The sequence below is a fragment of the Dermacentor silvarum genome, unplaced genomic scaffold (assembly GCF_013339745.2).
Source record: "Dermacentor silvarum isolate Dsil-2018 unplaced genomic scaffold, BIME_Dsil_1.4 Seq259, whole genome shotgun sequence".
Classification (NCBI taxonomy): Eukaryota; Metazoa; Arthropoda; class Arachnida; order Ixodida; family Ixodidae; genus Dermacentor; species Dermacentor silvarum.
The window spans coordinates 16769-34026 of record NW_023605940.1 but is presented as its reverse complement, the minus strand read 5'-3'; the positions used below and the strand labels follow the sequence as shown (position 1 = coordinate 34026).

Genomic DNA, 17258 nt, shown 5'->3' with positions numbered 1-17258 from the left:
GCGTCAGTAACAAGAACTAGCTATATCCCCGCAACAAGTATTGATATAGACCCGCGCGTGCTGCATTATCGTAAGCATTATGACGCCGTCCCTGTCTCGCAGCTGACGTGCTGGACCTGTACATGTCCGTGTGCATCCTGCGGCTTCCCGAGGGCCACGACTACTCCGAGTACGCGGAGGACGCTACGGTCGCCGCCAACGGCAAGAAGCCCGACATGCTCACCGTTCCCTGGAGGCATCGAACGCGAGAACTCGTCGGGGGCTTTCCCGCGAAACATCTCCAGCGCACAGCTCTCCATGGGTGAGGATATAAATGACTGAGCAAGATCTATCTTCACAGCCTTATTACGCTCGGGAGGGCAGTAGCAGTGACACCAATCTCTGCGTACGTACCCTCCGGCAGATTAGAGAACATGCGTACCTTGGTTGTGCTTCTAGAATAGGCTAGATGCTTGTGTCGGTGTTGTAATTGTAGTCGCATCGTCTAGATGCGGTTGCATCTAGTCAATGGCATCTAGTTTAATCTATATGCCAGCTATTGCGATGCAATCGATTGCGATGCAGTCGCGAGCAGTTCTGTATAGTTATTGCGAGATAGGACGAAAGACCCTTGCTTGAATGCGTTTGTTTTGCCCTTCGTCCAATCTCGTGACTATGCAGAGCAACTGCACGTCAATAGAACAGACAGTTTCCATAGAAGCAAGTAGACGGAGACCCAGTGCTCCCACTCCTGCGCCAAATGCGCGAGATTGTGCCATACGAGATTTCCTGCACCATCCTGATAAAAATACACGATTTTGCGCCGAAGTGCGCCAAAATTAGCGCCTGCGCATTACGTGTCTGGCCGCAGTGGCCCGCAGACGTGCGTAGCGTACATGACTAAAGCGGCTTCATAAATCGAACGGCGACCGATAATTTGGGCTCGATTGGGACGCCTAAAAGTACAAATAAATGGGAGCCGGAAGTATCCAAATTCGCCAGAAGAGACCTGAATTTATTCCGCCAGTGGCTAAAAAAGACAGTATTCGTGGTTGACCACTTTCGGGGATACGTTCACTTTCGCGGGATTTCGCGTCACTAGCGTCAGCCTCGGCATACTTGGTAGTGTGCCAGGAACGCTATCATCCGTCGACGTGTCCAGTGCTAGTCGCGCGAAATGTCGCGCAAGTGAAAGTATCCCGGAAAGGGATCGTCCAAAAATAAAGCCGAAGTTTGTCAACGCGGTCCTGGGCGCACGTATACGCTTGCCTACTATCTGGTCAGTCCGTACCTCTACCATTGTTATGCTGTCGCCACAAATAGACGAAAGTACAATTAATGCGTGCACCGAATCTTCAACCTTTGGCAACAGGGCCGCGATCTTGTAGCGATGCCTTTTCCTCTGCCGCTTCTTGCGTTTCGTCAGTGGTATAAGAGCGGCGCCCCGCCTGCGTTATATGGTATCAGCTGGCAGAGAACGGTGGATGATAAGGGCGGCATATAGAATTGAGCGGAATGCATGGCGACAAAATCGCCGCGCAGGCGTCGACCGCGCTATCATAGCCGAATGACGGCGTTCTTCTTCTTCTTTTTTATTGCGATAGCAATTATATGGAGACTCAAAAGCAGATTTCTGCCGTCGGCGTCGCCGTCGCCGTGAGGTTCCGTATGACGTCAATGGAGATGAAATCGTCGCCGCGCGCCGAACGCTGTATGTGCGAGTGAAAGGGCGCGAGGGACGCGCGCTTTCACGGGGAGTGAACGCACGGCGGAGAACAAACGCGCGTTCTGCTCTGTGCTCCCTTAAGGGCTGCAGAAGTAGGCGTCTCTTTCCTCCTCTACAATCACCATATATGTAGAGCAAACGTGCCTTCTTCCGACGCACGAAAGGCCGTGAGGGGGAGGGGGAGGGAAGGGAGGCGACGTTTAGCTGCGGCACCAAGTGCCTATTTATATCAGAGGCTCCGGCAACAGTCACCAACGCCGCAAGCATTTTGAGCGAACGCGGGCAAAACGCCGACGGCGTCGACAACAGTTCTGCGTGTTGCCGGTGCTGCTGCATGACCAAGTTTATACAGCTGATAAAGCTGCTATCATTACTCCGTATAGCTGTCTTCAAATTTGCTATCGCAATTGATGCTTCACCTTTCAGGTGAAACTGCGACGACTTTTTTTAATGAAACAGTCACTGTCCTCGTCGGCGGAGACATCGAGAGTGTAGTCGTGCCGCTTAAACAACACAAGTCGCCGCGACCGTGTCGCTAGTTAACACGTCAATGAATAAACGGTGGACGCGCGGAGCCAACCCGGATGCACTCCCGAATGGCTTGCCGGAGTTCGCTAATTGCCCGATGGTTTGGGCGCGGTCGGTGCTGGATTCACTAGGCTTCGCTAGTTTCGGTTTCCAGCAGGTGTCGGCAACATGGCCGACCACCATGCTGCGGTGATGCCAGCGACGTATCAACGCCAAAATATTGCTATTTCCGCTCAACTCGGTGGTCAAATTAGCACGCAGTCGTGCAGGCAGAGTCCGAATTATATAGAATGGCGTACCTTAAGGTGTCCGAAATTTCGGTCGTACTTGTACTTTATATTTATGGGCCAGTGATGGTGCCTCAAAGTAGTCCGAATAATCGAGCTTGTTTGAATTGCTGGTGTCGAAATAATAGGTCGACGGCAGTTGTGAATCGCCCGGTTGCCGAACAGAGGATTCAGCAGAACAGAGGGGCGCTGCGCCCTTTGGCATGAAGCCTGGCTGCTGTCGATATGCAGCTAGTCCGGAGTCGCAGCAGGGTGGCCCTGTAGTGTCCTTTAATCACGTAGCCACACATGTAACACCATAATTTTTTAGCGCGAAAAAGATGAAAGGCTGGACACGAGACAAGCAAGCACGCTTTCGTGTACAGACCGAAAGGGACGCGTTTATCTATCGGAGTCTTCTCCCTAGAACATTGGCTGCGACGTACGTGGCTGAGCTCTACGAGTTATGCGCTTTCTTGCCACCCAAACATACATCGCGACGTCCCGGTTCCAGCCACTTGCATTTTAAAGCGAAGTTTTCGTTTGCCGTCCTCCCGGGATTTGGCGTGGGTCGTTAGGGTTGCCTCGATGGCTTCGGGGGTGGGTGGGGAAGGTCTCAATGCTCGCACTGTAGAAGCGTATAGGTACGGGCGAGGACGTGATGCGCGTTAACAAAAGCTGTCGCCCTATAAATAAAAATTGCGTCTCCGGTGGAGGTACTTGTAGAACTAGTGTCCTCCAGTGCAGAAGCCCGATGCTCTAACCATTAGGCATGCGTAGCACGGCCGAACTATACGTTACCAGTCCTCCCCTCGTGCAAGCCAGCGCTCCGAGAAGCCTGGCGCGTAGCAACAGTTTACAGATGAAAGTGAGAGCGCGCCACTTTCCTCAATCCTTCCCTCCCGGCAGATAGCGCTTTGAGACGCTATATGTGACATTGCACCGCCTTCGGGATCGCTCCAAGCGTAATGGACGCGTCTGACGTTGCGCGTCACGTGACACATTTTAATGCACGATGAAAGCGAGACGTACGTTCACGCGCAGCAGTGGCTCTCGCCGTTTCTGTGCTGAACCGCCAGATGCAGTTGTGCAACAGCCGCACGAAACAACGACGCTTCAAGTAGGTAAGCAAAGAGCAGGGACGAGCGCAGTATGGGGCTCAAAACAGTGTACTCTTGGCTTACTTTGACAATCGTCTTTGACTGTTTATTGCGCGCTAACTTTCCTCCAATGTTCGGCTCCTTCCTATACGCGCGAAACGATAGTTTCTCGCGTTTGCCGTCGTTACGTGTACAAGTCTTTAACGAGGCGAGCACGACGTCGACGCAGGCGGCAGCTCCCGGGAGCCCTCCCCGCCGGCGACTCCGCACATGGGCCGCGCGGTGGGCATGCCGGGCAACGCCTTGGAGAAGGCGCCGCTGGCCGAGCCCGAGCCGGTCTCCGTGGTGGTCAACGTGATGCCTCAGCAGAACCAGGGTGCCGAGGATGCCAACAAGACGTCCGACGAGCCCAAGGAACTGCCGTATGCCGTCAACCAGTTCCTGCGCAAGCAGAGGAAAGGAACCATCGACGTCTGGTGGCTGTACGACGACGGAGGTGAGGACGAAAGGGGTTGTTCGTACAACGAAACAGTTACGGTGATGACGATGATGAAGTCTTAGTTAAAATTTGGATGCCTCGTCGGTCTACTAAGGTAATCGGCTTGGAAAATCGGGTGTTACAAGGCTAGCTTTCGTGGAATCATTCCCCGCTTGGTTATGTACACGGTGCGGAGAATGGTGCGAGGACAAGCACACTCTCGCAGGCGCGAGCACCAGCTTGTCCTCGCGCCTGCGAGAGAGAAACGATGGTATTCCTAAATAAAAGCATCACTGTTTTGATGATCCAAATATAATCTCACTATCAGGGAGGGAGCAGTATACCTGACTGGAGCAGTATTTTTTTATTTGCGATGTTGCGGAGCGCAGCGTAGCAACACCCCAACGACCGCCGCTTCGCGTCGGCGCCCGGCACCACGGCTTCCGCCGCGGCACCGCGGCGCAAACGCGAGCAGTATCCGCTTGTTTACACCACCACAGTTCACCAAGATCAAAAGCCGTCATGCCACACAACCACTACTGCAAGGATTTCCGCCGCTAGAACAAACGCTACAATAATAAAGCGCGGCTGGCGTGAGCCAGACACCGCTAGACATTCAACGCGCCCTAAACGATTCGCTCCCTACGCACGTAGGAGCTGTGCTCGGCAAGGTCGCTGCGCGCGGTCCCGGAGATAAAGAGAGCCACGCTCAGTAACTAGCAGCCGCCGCGCCAGACCAGTGCCTCAAAAGGCCCTAAGCGATTATGTCCCTAAGCGCCTAGGAGCTCCACGATTGCCATGACAACACGTGTGAAAGTCGCCGCCCGGTCCCGAAGATAAGATAGCCACGCTCAGTAACTAGCAGCGCGGCCGCGCAGACCAGGGCCTCAAAATTCCCTAAGCGATTATGTCCCTAGGCACCTAGGAGCTCCACGATTGCCATGACAACACGTGTTAAGCGGAAGTCACGTGATCCGCAGTGCCACGCCCCTGCTGTACCTACTAGCAATTGTAAAGTCGCGTCCGGGTCTTCGAATATCGCATTGCATCCTATAAAATTAAGCTGCTCGCTTTTGTCGAGTGCACGTACTAACGCGAAAAAACAAATAAAAAAGCGAAACGCGAATAGGACAGTTAAACAATGAGCACAGGAAATACGAAATTTTGTTCAGGAATAATACATAAGCGACTACTTAAATTTCTCCCACAGAAAGAAAATGGTTATGACGCGTCGATGTTCTGATTAATAATCTGGGCCCGAACTCACAACAATCTCTTACGCTAGAATTGTTCGTAGGAGAAAATTCCAGCGAATCATGATACTCTATATATTATTAGTGAAGGCCGCCGGCCAATGGCAACTAGCACTTCTTGCACTTACGAGCGACAAGTTTTGTGAATTCGGCCCCCCTTCCCTGACTTAAGCAAATTAATTCGATTTCGCTGCTGTGGTTTGTATTTTCGCGTTCAGGTTTCATTTGTTCACCATGGCACTATCGTGGGAAAAGGCAGCTCCGAATTCCAGGGCTTATGCTAGGCTCCGTGAATACTCTTTTTTTTTTTTTTTTGGAGATGCCGCATTAAGTCCCTTGCATCAATAGTATACATTTTTCATATAATGTCGTAACGTGTGCTTCAGGTAAACAAACTTGCTGCCGGGCCAGTCGGTACAGATGTGAAGAACGTGCAGCAGATGCCAAGTCATGTATTTTCTTTTCTTCGCGGTTTGTTCGGCTGTGTGGTATACCGTGCACTCTTGCCATGCCTCGTGTGCCCATATCCAAACAATGGTAGAGCATCGTATGTGCACAATGCAAAGTTTGTATGTTCGGCTCCCACCTGCGACAAGTTGCCTTGTCGTCCCCTGTAATTTCCATTTCGATTGCGATAGCAATTCTACGAACGTTCGAGGCGCAAAAAACGCCGTCGGTGCCGCCGTTATAGTGATCTCTCGCTGGAAGGCGCATGTGCGGCTCATGCGCAGCATAGAGTTTCCTACAATAATGTTGACAGTCACTTAAGTATCCTTACGTGATTTGAAGGCGAAATCATGAGGACTTGTCTAAGTTGCCACCTTAAATTAAAACTCAACCTTAAACAACCTAGTTCTAATTTCAATCAACCTTAACCCACTTTAATCCACCTTAATTCAATTTCGGGAGTGGGCCAGGTCGGTTTTTTGGGTGTGGCCGCGGCGTGGCTGTTCACCGTGAGATTTCACAGTGCGAGCCGCTACAGGCCCTGCAGGTCCAGTGCCGGGAACGTGACGTCACCACTTGGTCACATGGGTTTTGGTACCATCGGATGATAACGCCGGACGCCGGATTCTTCGCTTCATGGCGCACATAAGGCTTCCGCCCTAATATAATTGCGCGCGGAGGGTGAACAGGCTGGTTAAGAGGGCCTCCAGGGACGACGGAGTACGTTTGTCGGCAACAACGACGAAGCGAAGCGGTTTCACCGTCGACGCTACGCTCAGTCGCCTCGGTGGCGGAGCCCGGACGGTGTTCTACCTTCCGCTATCTGGCACGAGCGTTGCGCGCACGCGCAATGTAAGCACATTATAGCGTTCCTGCTGAGCGTGTACGTACTGCTTAAACGTCAAGCTAACGTTATTTGATGTTTCTCTGGGCGCCGACTAACGGCCGATGGTTTCCCGTCGGTCTCATCTCCTGCACCGTCGAGGTGCGACGCCTTGCGGCGCCGCTGGCGCCGCTCCTTATCACACCAGCGTTGGGAGACGCCTGGTAGCTGCCTGCGCAGCAGCAGTTGCCTCGCACGCTCCGTCGCGCCAGCGTGACGCACCCGCGCTGTGGTTAGAACACCGTCCGGGGAAGTCCAAGTGCAACACTAAAACTTGCTATGGCTATCAATGGTTCACGCTTTGGTTGAAAACTGTAATTTTTAAAAAAAATTCTACAGTTCAGTTAAGGAGAACAGTTAACTTCCCTTAGGCTTTTTTCTTTTTCTTGGCTTCGTTGCGTGTTAGATTCACATGGTTGTCAAAACAAGACAGGGACTCGCAGAAAGATGGAGACTTGCAAAGTGATAAACAGTGCTCGAAGAATAAGGGATACGTCTCAGACTTGGGAAAACGTTTCGACAAGGGGGACTTGTCACTGCTGATCGCTTGAGTGTGTGTTTGTGTGTCAACCCCATTTCTAGATGGATATAAACTTTATTGGTGAAAGTGGAAAGAGGGTTTGGGGAGTCCTCTAGCCCAGGGTCCCACTGGCTTTAGCGGCAGCTACGGCAAACGCGGAAGCAAGGGCAAAGACAGATACACGGTAGCCATCACAGACAGCAATAGCGTCAAGGTGGTGGGTGTCCCTTTTATATAACTGACATTGCGCGGCGGTCTCTGCAGGTCTCACGATGCTCATTCCGTACCTACTGACCAATCGCAACAACTGGAGCGGATGCAAGCTGCGCGTCTTCTCGCTGGCCAACAAGAAGGAGGAACTGGACCGGGATCAGCGAAAGTGAGCATACCTCACTCCGAATCACCACACATTTTCAATCAATGGCCACCACAGGAATTTCTGGCACTATAGTGTCGAGGCTCACCCCAACAAGAAGCCGGTTTAACAATAGCCTGTGATATGACTGGTTGTGCATTCGTTTCATAAGAGCGCATATTTGCACTTGTATAGGTAACAGCCGTGATGAGACCTTAAGTAAGAGTAATGCTGTACGAGTTTTGACGTTGTGTTTATTTTTCGTTAGGTCTGAAGCTAGCAACACTCGAGAATAAATTTACAGAGAAAATTCGCAGGTGATTGTGAATTCGAACGTCACGTTATGAACGTTATGACCTCGCGGCATATGTACACAGAACTGTCGTCATTTAATTTCATGAATGCAAAAATTCTGAACGTTAAATATTTCATTGCTGGAAATAAACACTGCGCAGTCAGTAGGCAGTGAGATTGAATCTGAAGTGCACATGCAATTAATGAAGTCACACTTGCGCTTTCAATTAACACCATGACCAAGTCAAGTATAAACGAACTCCATGTGAGTCCCATTGTCATTCCTACGGTGATTGAGCGATTGCAACTTCGGGATGCTGCCTATCATATGTATTAAGCTCTAGGCAATAGTTAGTGTCTAACACCTCTGAATTTCCGGCGTAGTTCCGTTCTCCTTGAGTGAGACCATCCAAAATTACGTAATTATCTGCTCTACCCGTCGTGGTGGTGTAGCGGCTTTGGCGAGAGCGCGGGATCAAATCCCTACCGCGGCCGCCGCACTTCGATTTGGGCGAAATGCAAGAACGCCCGTGTTTGGCGTGCATTGGGTGCACGTGTACGCTAAAGAACGCCAAGTGGTCAAAATTAATCCGGAGTCCCCCCCCCCCCCACTACGGCGTCCCTCATAACCATATCGTGATTTTGGCACGTAAAGCCCAAGAACATAATTTTAAATGATTCCCTGTGCGAAGCAAGGCAGATGACAAAGCATCCGGGAATTTTCTCGCGACTCTTGTACCCGTAATATAGCGATATAGCTGCATATCGGTCGTCGATGTCACGCTGAATACGTTGGTTCTAGTCAGATCACCGAAGCGCATCATTCTAGAAACATGTATTGACACAAACGGGGCCTTTGTAAATGGGAGGCGCTGGTGCCAGAGCAGCAGCCGCCACCCGAGGTGCTGTCTTCAGAATGGTGTGTCAATCTGGTACTATCCCTAGCTCATCAAGCTTCTCTTTGTTTAAACGTGTAAAAAGAGTATCACGCACGTGTTTCGCCGCGCCATTGAGGAACCTTGCGTTCTCGCGGTACGCCCGAGGAAACAAAGCAATATTTGTGTGCGGAGCTGCTGTAATTTAAGCGTAGGTAATAAATTACCCACCAAATATTAATTTAAGCGCCCGCGGCCTGCGCGACGGTGAGAGCCTCACGCGGAACAACTGTTGCCACGAGAACTGAAGAGCCAGTCTTTCGGCGTCACGGTGACCCCAGAAATTGCTGTCGCTATGCTTAGGAGCCTCAAAATCGATCCGTGATCTCATAGAGGAAACCACATTGCGTTTCGTCGCTTCTGAATTTCAAGAGATGCAATAAAGCAATAGCCTGTAGCGCGATTTTTTGACACTGATCATAAAAAGTAATGGGGAAAAAGAAACGAGAAACTAAGGGAAATTTTTTACTAAAACGGGCGGCGCTTGCTTCTATGGGCGTTGCCATATTTATGACCCTTAGCTCAATTTCTGAACTCCTTATGGCACTGCTTTGACATTTCTCAGCGGTACCTGCTTTCCGGAATCATTAGCTTTAGACTTTCACTTTTGCAGCTATGTAGGTACTTGTGGATCACTGCAATAAAGCTAAGAAGCATCGGACTGTGTCAGTCCTTGAGAGCGAGACGCCTTAGGAACGCTGAGTGATCGATGGCTCCTTTTCTGTCTTAGCACAGTTCAGGTCTCGTATTCATAAAACGTCCCTTACGTAAGAGCGTTTCCTTATTGGATGGCATTCGAGAGCCCGCTATACTTGCGATAGCGATCGGCACCATGACAAGACGGACGGCGCGGTGATAGCCAATCGTATAGACGGCACTTTCGCATAAAAAAAAGTATTCCGAGTACGAACCCAGGGGTGCTATTCCAGACACTGTCAGATTCCGCCGTATTGTCGAACTCGCCATCTCGTCAGCTCTGACTGATTCACAAGACTGCTACGGCTTCTTTGATTGGCTGAAATGGTCCACGTGGCGAAATTCGACAGTGTTAAGAATAGTACCGAGGTGTCCGCTCGAAGCGAGGCAGCGGTGCCCGCATCGAAGGATGTCACTCTATGCCGTCACAGCCTGTGAAACCATGCGAAGCTCGCTCGAGCAGATAAATGCAGTGGCTAGTGCTTCAAAGCTGACCACTGTATCGGTTGCGTTCGCAGTATGGCGTCGCTGCTGAGCAAGTTCCGGATCGAGTACTCGGACGTCACAGTCATCCCGGACATCGTGCGACCCCCGGCTGAATCCAGGTATGGCACATTTTCCAGCTGTCAAGCACTTTATTCTCTGTTCGTGCCATCAGCGTCCTTCATAGGATTCGCACTTTGCGTCAGCGTGCAATGCCTGACGCAAAGACCATGATACTAATAGAGTGACTAGTCAAAGAAGTTTCGCTCTTCTGAAACGTTTGCGCGGAGACAAAAAATAAAATGTGGGGATCTTTTCGCCAGAGCTTGAACTCAAGTTGCATTTCAGCGTGAGATGCAAGTACATCCGCAAGTGCATGCAGTTTAAGTCGGGACCGCTGCCTACAAGCAGAAAGCACGTGAGGCAAGTGCTGATTTAGCAAACGAAATGCATACGTAGAAAACAAGAGAATATCCAGGTAAATGCACATTTCGCCAGCTCGTTTTTTTTTTTTTGTCCTTCGCGTATGAGCACCCTGGTCCCGACTTTCCTCGCGAAGCGGTCGAGAACCCTATGGTTGGGCAATACAGTGAAGGGCGCAAATTGGGCCGTAGTAAGCGTTTCACACGTGTACATAATGTGTAAGGTAACATGGATTTTGCGTTCTGGTCCGTCATGAGTTCTTGTTTTAGCACCAAATTCTTCATAGTTCAGAGAGGCACATTCCACTGGAAGATAACCAAGCAAGTACTAGCAATTGATGTGTAAACTGTGAGTCTCGCAGCAATCTTAACTTCAGTGTCTCTTAAACGTTACCTTTTACATTGGACCACCCGGTACAAAGATGCAGTAGCGATACCAGCGCAGTCAGACACTCGCTGCACAAATGATTGCTATAGCTTCCGCCGTCGCCGTTGGCGTGAGGTTCCGTGTAAAGTCCAAGAGCGATAAGATATTATCGTGTCGTATGCAGTAGGTGTGCGGGAAAGCGCGCGAGGGCCAGCCGATATGTCCGGTGGCTTGAGTGTGGTGTGTTCTCGCAAGCCGAGTGTTGGAGGTCGCGTAATCAAGTTTCGGAGCCGCTTTGAAGCGAGATGCAGCGCTATAAGCGTTAGCTCGCCACTCCTTCTGCTCTTCATCACGGCAGCGTTGTGACAGCGGGTGTCCGTGACAACCGCATCTGTTAATGTAATTAGTAAGCGATGGTTTACTGCAATTTATACGACAGATATAACTATGGCCCTTACTTCATGTAGTTGTCTAATAGTTTGTCACCGCTATCAAAATCGCGTTTCGGGCGAAACTGTGACTTTTTGTTTTGTTTTGTTGCGTCTCATGTCGCTGCTACTTTAGTTGGGAGATCGCGTGCATAATGTGCATCGAGATGGGTATTTATGTTTGTTTGTTTATTTTTCTGCACCTTTGCAGCAAGCGCGAGTTCGAGGACCTGGTCCGCAAGTGGCGCCGGACGGAGGATGACGACACTGAGGTGGAGCACGATCCACTCGAGATCTCGGACTCCGAGATGCTCGCGCTCAGGGACAAGGTGAGCGATCCTGGCCTCTCCGAAGAAATTTGTTAAATAACATGTTTAAGGAGGGGCTTTATGATTGGATCAATCAGCGGAACGTGCCATGTCCTTGCATTACCAGCTGACGAATACATCAAACACATGATCAATCAAGCGAATGGTCACATTTGTGATGCACGAGGCAAGCGAGCTGCGTAAAGGCACAGCTCGCTTGCCTCGTGCATCACAAATGTGACCATTCGCTTGATTGATCATGTGTTTGATGTATTCGTCAGCTGGTAATGCAAGGCAAGCGTAGGCGTAAAGGCTCTACCATCAGTTCAACGTGACTAATACTAGACCTGATAGGTCGATTCGTTTTTTTGCTTCATGTATTTCATACATGGGAACATATATGCTCGAACAATTATGACACCGATAATTTTAGGGATGATCCTGACAGTGGAGTGAATCGGCGTATTCGTGTGCGTTTCACCAATTTGTGACTGTAAATTGGCAAAAAAGATATGCGACGCAGTACGAGGTGCTAGTAGTATGCTATGTGCTTCTAGACGTTCCTGGGAGCAAAAGAGAACGTAAAAAAAGATTATATATATATATATATATATATATATATATATATATATATGTGTGTGTGTGTGTGTGTGTGTGTGTGTGTGTGTGTGTGTGTGTGTGTGTGTGTGTGTGTGTGTGTGTGTGTGTGTGTGTGTGTGTGTGTGTGTGTGTGTGTGTGTGTGTGTGTGTGTGTGTGTGTGTGTGTGTGTAATATAAACATTGCTGCTGCTCGAGCGCAGATGTGTCCACAACACAGGTCTTCAGTGTAACTATATCAACGTCGTCACCAAATCTCTTTGTAGAGTTGTCAGCTGCGTGGATTAATTTTCGGTAAGAACGAGCCAATGGAGAGCCCATATACATGCACAGGAGTTCCCGAACTGATCTTACCTGACTGGCAACTAGTAACGGCCTGCCGCTGTAGTTTCGAATGACAACGTTTTTCGTTCCCTTCCAAATTAATACAATTTGGGGGTATTTTTCAGATTGGGTAGTCACTGCACTGCGAGTTTTGCGTAGTTGCGCTTAAGTGGGAAGCGTAACAGAGCGCAATGGAGGTGAACAAATAAGGATCATATTTTTTAGACTCTTTAGCACCCGTTCCTGGGGCGAGCGTACGAGTAATCGGCGTAACCGAGCGAACGAGCACAGCGAAGGATGACAGAGCGAGCGCGGAGCGCAGCGGGAAATGAAAGACGGCGATAGCGAAGAGAGCGCAAGGAGGAGGGTATGGCGAAAGCGTGAGAAGCAGAGAGTAGTGCCGCGCAAGACAAGCTCTGCAGTGACGATGGCTACGAGATGGCGCCAGAGTAGCACGCGTCGTCTGTTCACCGATGACGCCAACGATAAGGCATGCGGCGAGCGCGTCCGCTGATACCATATATGGAAACAAAGCGCTGCATGAGCGGAGGTCTGTCTGCGGCGGCTGCTGTGAATGGCGATCTCCCTATTAGCGAGGCAGTCGCGCCACATATCGCTCCGTTTGCAACGTGCCGTACGAGACAAATGGTTCGCGCCAGCCAATATTGCCACATGCTATATCGTCGCCGCGGGTATGTGCCCGGCCATGGAAACGACGCTGAAGTAGCGCGCGGGTAGAAAAACAGAGACGACAACGACGTTGCGTTTGCTGCTCATATAAAGTACTTGTATACGTGCTGTACGCCTGCTTCCACGTCTCCTGCGAGGTCGTGACACTGGTGGAGGTGCTGGGTAGGATTGCCTCATGCTTAGCACCCCTTCGCGGAGCCGCCCATCGAACGCAACAGCCTTCTTGAGCTCATCAATGAGTTTAACAGCTGCTTCACATCAACGTCAAGAGTTAGCCAGACGCCGCTCACCAAGCACCGTATTATCACCGAAGACGACGCAAGACCCATCCGGCAGAATCCTTATCGTGTAGCACCGATAGAGCGGGAGGCAATACAAAACCAAGTGAAGACGATGCTTGAGGACGGAGTTATTCGGCCATCTAAGAGTCCGTGGGCATCGCCTGTCGTATTGGTGAAAAAGAAGGACGGTAGTCTGCGCTTCTGCGTCGACTATCGAAAACTCAACCAGATCACAAAGAAAGACGTTTATCCGTTACCGCGTATCGATGATTCACTGGACCGGCTACGAAACGCGCGTTACTTTTCGTCGATGGACTTGAAAAGCGGCTACTGGCAAATCGAAGTTGATGAGAGAGACCGTGAAAAGACCGCTTTTGTGACACCCGATGGACTTTATGAATTTCAGGTGCTTCCCTTCGGTTTGTGTTCTGCGCCAGCAACGTTTCAACGACTCATGGACACGGTACTCTCAGGCCTCAAATGGCAAACCTGCCTAGTGTACCTCGACGACGTGATTGTTTTCTCCGCCACGTTCGACGAACACTTACGGAGACTGAAGACGGTCTTTGAGGCAATACGCTCAGCAGGCCTAACTTTGAAACCGGAAAAGTGCCATTTTGGTTTTGAGGAACTTCAATTCCTCGGTCACGTGGTTAGTCATGAAGGTGTTCGACCTGACCCTGATAAAATCGCTGCCGTCGCTAATTTCCCGACGCCATCTGATAAAAAGGCCGTGCGACGTTTTCTGGGCCTTTGCGCCTACTACCGGCGGTTTATTGCGGACTTTTCGCGCATCGCGTGTCCATTAACACATCTCACCCGTGAAGATGTCCCCTTCGTGTGGGGCGAAGAGCAGCAACGGGCATTTGACGAGCTACGGCAGCGGCTGCAGACGCCTCCTGTGCTCGCACACTTTGACGAAGACGCCCCGACGATTCTTCATACCGATGCTAGCAATGTCGGCCTTGGCGCAGTGCTTCTTCAGCGGCAGGACGGCACCGAAAGAGTGCTTGCGTACGCCAGCAGGACCCTATCCAGAACGGAGACTAACTACTCCACTACAGAAAAAGAGTGCCTCGCGGTAGTCTGGGCCATCCTCAAATTTCGCCCATATCTATACGGTCGCTGTTTCACCGTCGTCAGTGATCACCATGCACTTTGCTGGCTGACTAATTTAAAGATCCAGCTGGTCGGCTAGCACGCTGGAGCCTTCGGCTCCAGGAGTTCGACTTCACTGTTGTCTACAAATCGGGGAAGCGGCACGCCGACGCCGACTGCCTGTCTCGGTCGCCTGTTGAGACTACATTGCACGACGATGACGACGCGGCTTTTCTAGGCATGGTAGACGCTGTCGCCGTTTCACGCCTGCAACGCGAGGACGCAGAACTGGTTCCTCTTATTGATTACTTAGAGGGAAAAACAAGCTGCGTGCCGAGGTTATTCGCCAGAGCGCTGCCTTCATTTTGCTTGCGTCACGACGTTCTCTACAAAAAGAACTTTTCACCCAGTGGCAGCAGCTACCTACTTGTCGTTCCCGCATCTCTACGGAACGAAGTCCTACACGCCTGTCACAACGAGCCGACCGCTGGTCATTTGGGCTACTCCCGCACATTATCCAGACTTAGGCTAAAGTATTACTGGCCAAGACTTGCGCCGGTCGTGAAACGTTATGTCCAGACATGCCTGGATTGCCAGCGCCGCAAAACCCCACCCGTCAAACCTGCTGGACTGCTGCATTCTGTTCAGATACCACAAGCGCCGTTCGCACAAGTTGGCATGGACCTTTTAGGTCCATTTCCAGTGTCTTCTGCCGGCAATAGATGGATAATCGTCGTCACTGATTATCTTACCCGATACGCCGAAACAGGTGCTCTCCAGCGGGGAACAGCAGCCGAAGCAGCACGATTTTTCATCGAAGCCGTCGTCCTAAGGCATGGCGCCCCCGCAGTGGTCATTACCGACAGAGGTTCTGCTTTCACGGCCGCGCTTCTGGATACCGTGTTGCGATTAAGTGGTACAACTCACCGCAAGACAACCGCTTATCACCCCCAAACCAATGGGCTGACAGAACGCTTGAATAAGACTCTGGCAGACATGATGAGTATGTACATCGACGTCGACCACAAGAACTGGGACGAGATTTTACCATATGTTACATTTGCGTACAACACGGCTCGCCAGGAGACAACACGCGTGACACCTTTCAGCCTCGTCTATGGCCGGGAAGTAACAACACTGTTGGACGCGATGCTGCCACACGAGTGTGGTGATCACGAGACTGGTGCCGAGGAGTTTACGCAACGCGCCGAGGAAGCAAGGCAGCTTGCACGCTTGCGCATCCAAGAGCAACAGAACTACGATGCCAGACACTACAATCTTCGACACAGACCCGTCACGTACAACGTCGGCGACCAGGTGTGGGTTTGGACTCCTATTCGTCGGCGGGGGCTATCTGAGAAGCTCCTGCGAAGATACTTCGGGCCGTACACAGTTCTACGCCGCATCAGTGACGTGAATTATGAAGTTGTGCCCGACAGTCCTTCCTGCTCCAAACGCCGGCAGCATCTGCCCGAGGTTGTGCACGTGCTTCGTATGAAGCCATATTTTGCATCATGACCTGACTTTTGCACCATCACTGCACTTTCTTGGGCGCTTGGCGCATCGGGACGATGCTTCTTTCAAAGGAGGGGCAAATGCCACATGCTATATCGTCGCCGCGGGTATGTGCACCCGGCCATGGAAACGACGCTGAAGTAGCGCGCGGGTAGAAAAACAGAGACGACAACGACGTTGCGTTTTGCTGCTCATATAAAGTACTTGTATACGTGCTGTACGCCTGCTTCCACGTCTCCTGCGAGGTCGTGACAATATATACTCGTACTTAGGACTGCGCTCAGCAAGGCGCCGCTACCTGTTAAAACGGGGCTGCATGAACGGCCTTACGTTCAAATCCCAAGACATAACACATGCGGAAGGCGTGGCCATCGCGCTCGCCGCCGCAAATTTAGGGGGGGGGGGGGAGTATTCTGTAAGAGTCTACCTAGAGGACTACCCACTTCGGCTGTTGCCATTGGCTCCAGCGTCACGAGCGCGAAGGAGACTGGCTGGCACCTTCGCGCTCGTGAAGCTGGAGTAGGAGCTGGAACAGGACTCGCGGGTCATCATTACTGACTCGCGAGGGGCCTGCAGGAGCGTCGAAAGGGGCTTTCTTCCTTATTTTGCATACCGCATACTTCAAACCAGCGAGTATCTCGGGGGCCCCCGCGTCCCGCACGATAATATGGACTCCCGCGCACTCGGGTCTCGAGGGCAACGAAGCGGCCGACGCCGCTGCCCGCGCGCTTGCTCTCCGGGCATCGCCCTCGCCTCCACTCGAAGCGGACTCCGACCCCAATCCGGCTCTTGCCTTTAATGAAATCACCCAACATTACCAATTCGGCCATGCAATCTTTCATAAGCCCTGAAGGGCCTCACGAAGGCGGATGAGCGTTTACTCCTTCGCCTCTATACTAAAACACTGCTGTGCTCGGCAGTCCTAAAACATTTCGACCCTGCGTGCACAGGGAAGTGCCCACGCTGAGGAAAAGTATTCGGACATTTTCCGCATGGTGTGGGCATGCCAATCCACCCCGCACCTCCCCCCTATACCTAACCCTACCCGGGAGGACTGGGATATCATAACTCGAAGGACCGCTCAGCGGAGTTCCATTGGGCATTAATCCTTTTATTGCGATAGCAATTATATGGACACTCCACGCGGATTTCTGCCGTCAGCGTCACCGTCGCCGTGAGGTTCCGTAGAAAGTCCAATGGCGATAAAATCGTCGCCGCGCGCCGTATGTTGTATGTGCGAGAGAAAGCGCGCGAGGGACGCGCGCTTTCACGGGGAGCGAACGCA

At 51.3% G+C, this 17258-nt stretch overlaps 1 pseudogene; it reads left to right on the top strand.

Moving 5' to 3' along the window:
• Nucleotides 1-67: 67 nt before the first annotated feature.
• LOC125941770 (solute carrier family 12 member 2-like) lies at nucleotides 68-11525 on the top strand (annotated as a pseudogene).
• The last annotated feature ends 5733 nt before the right edge of the window (nucleotides 11526-17258 follow it).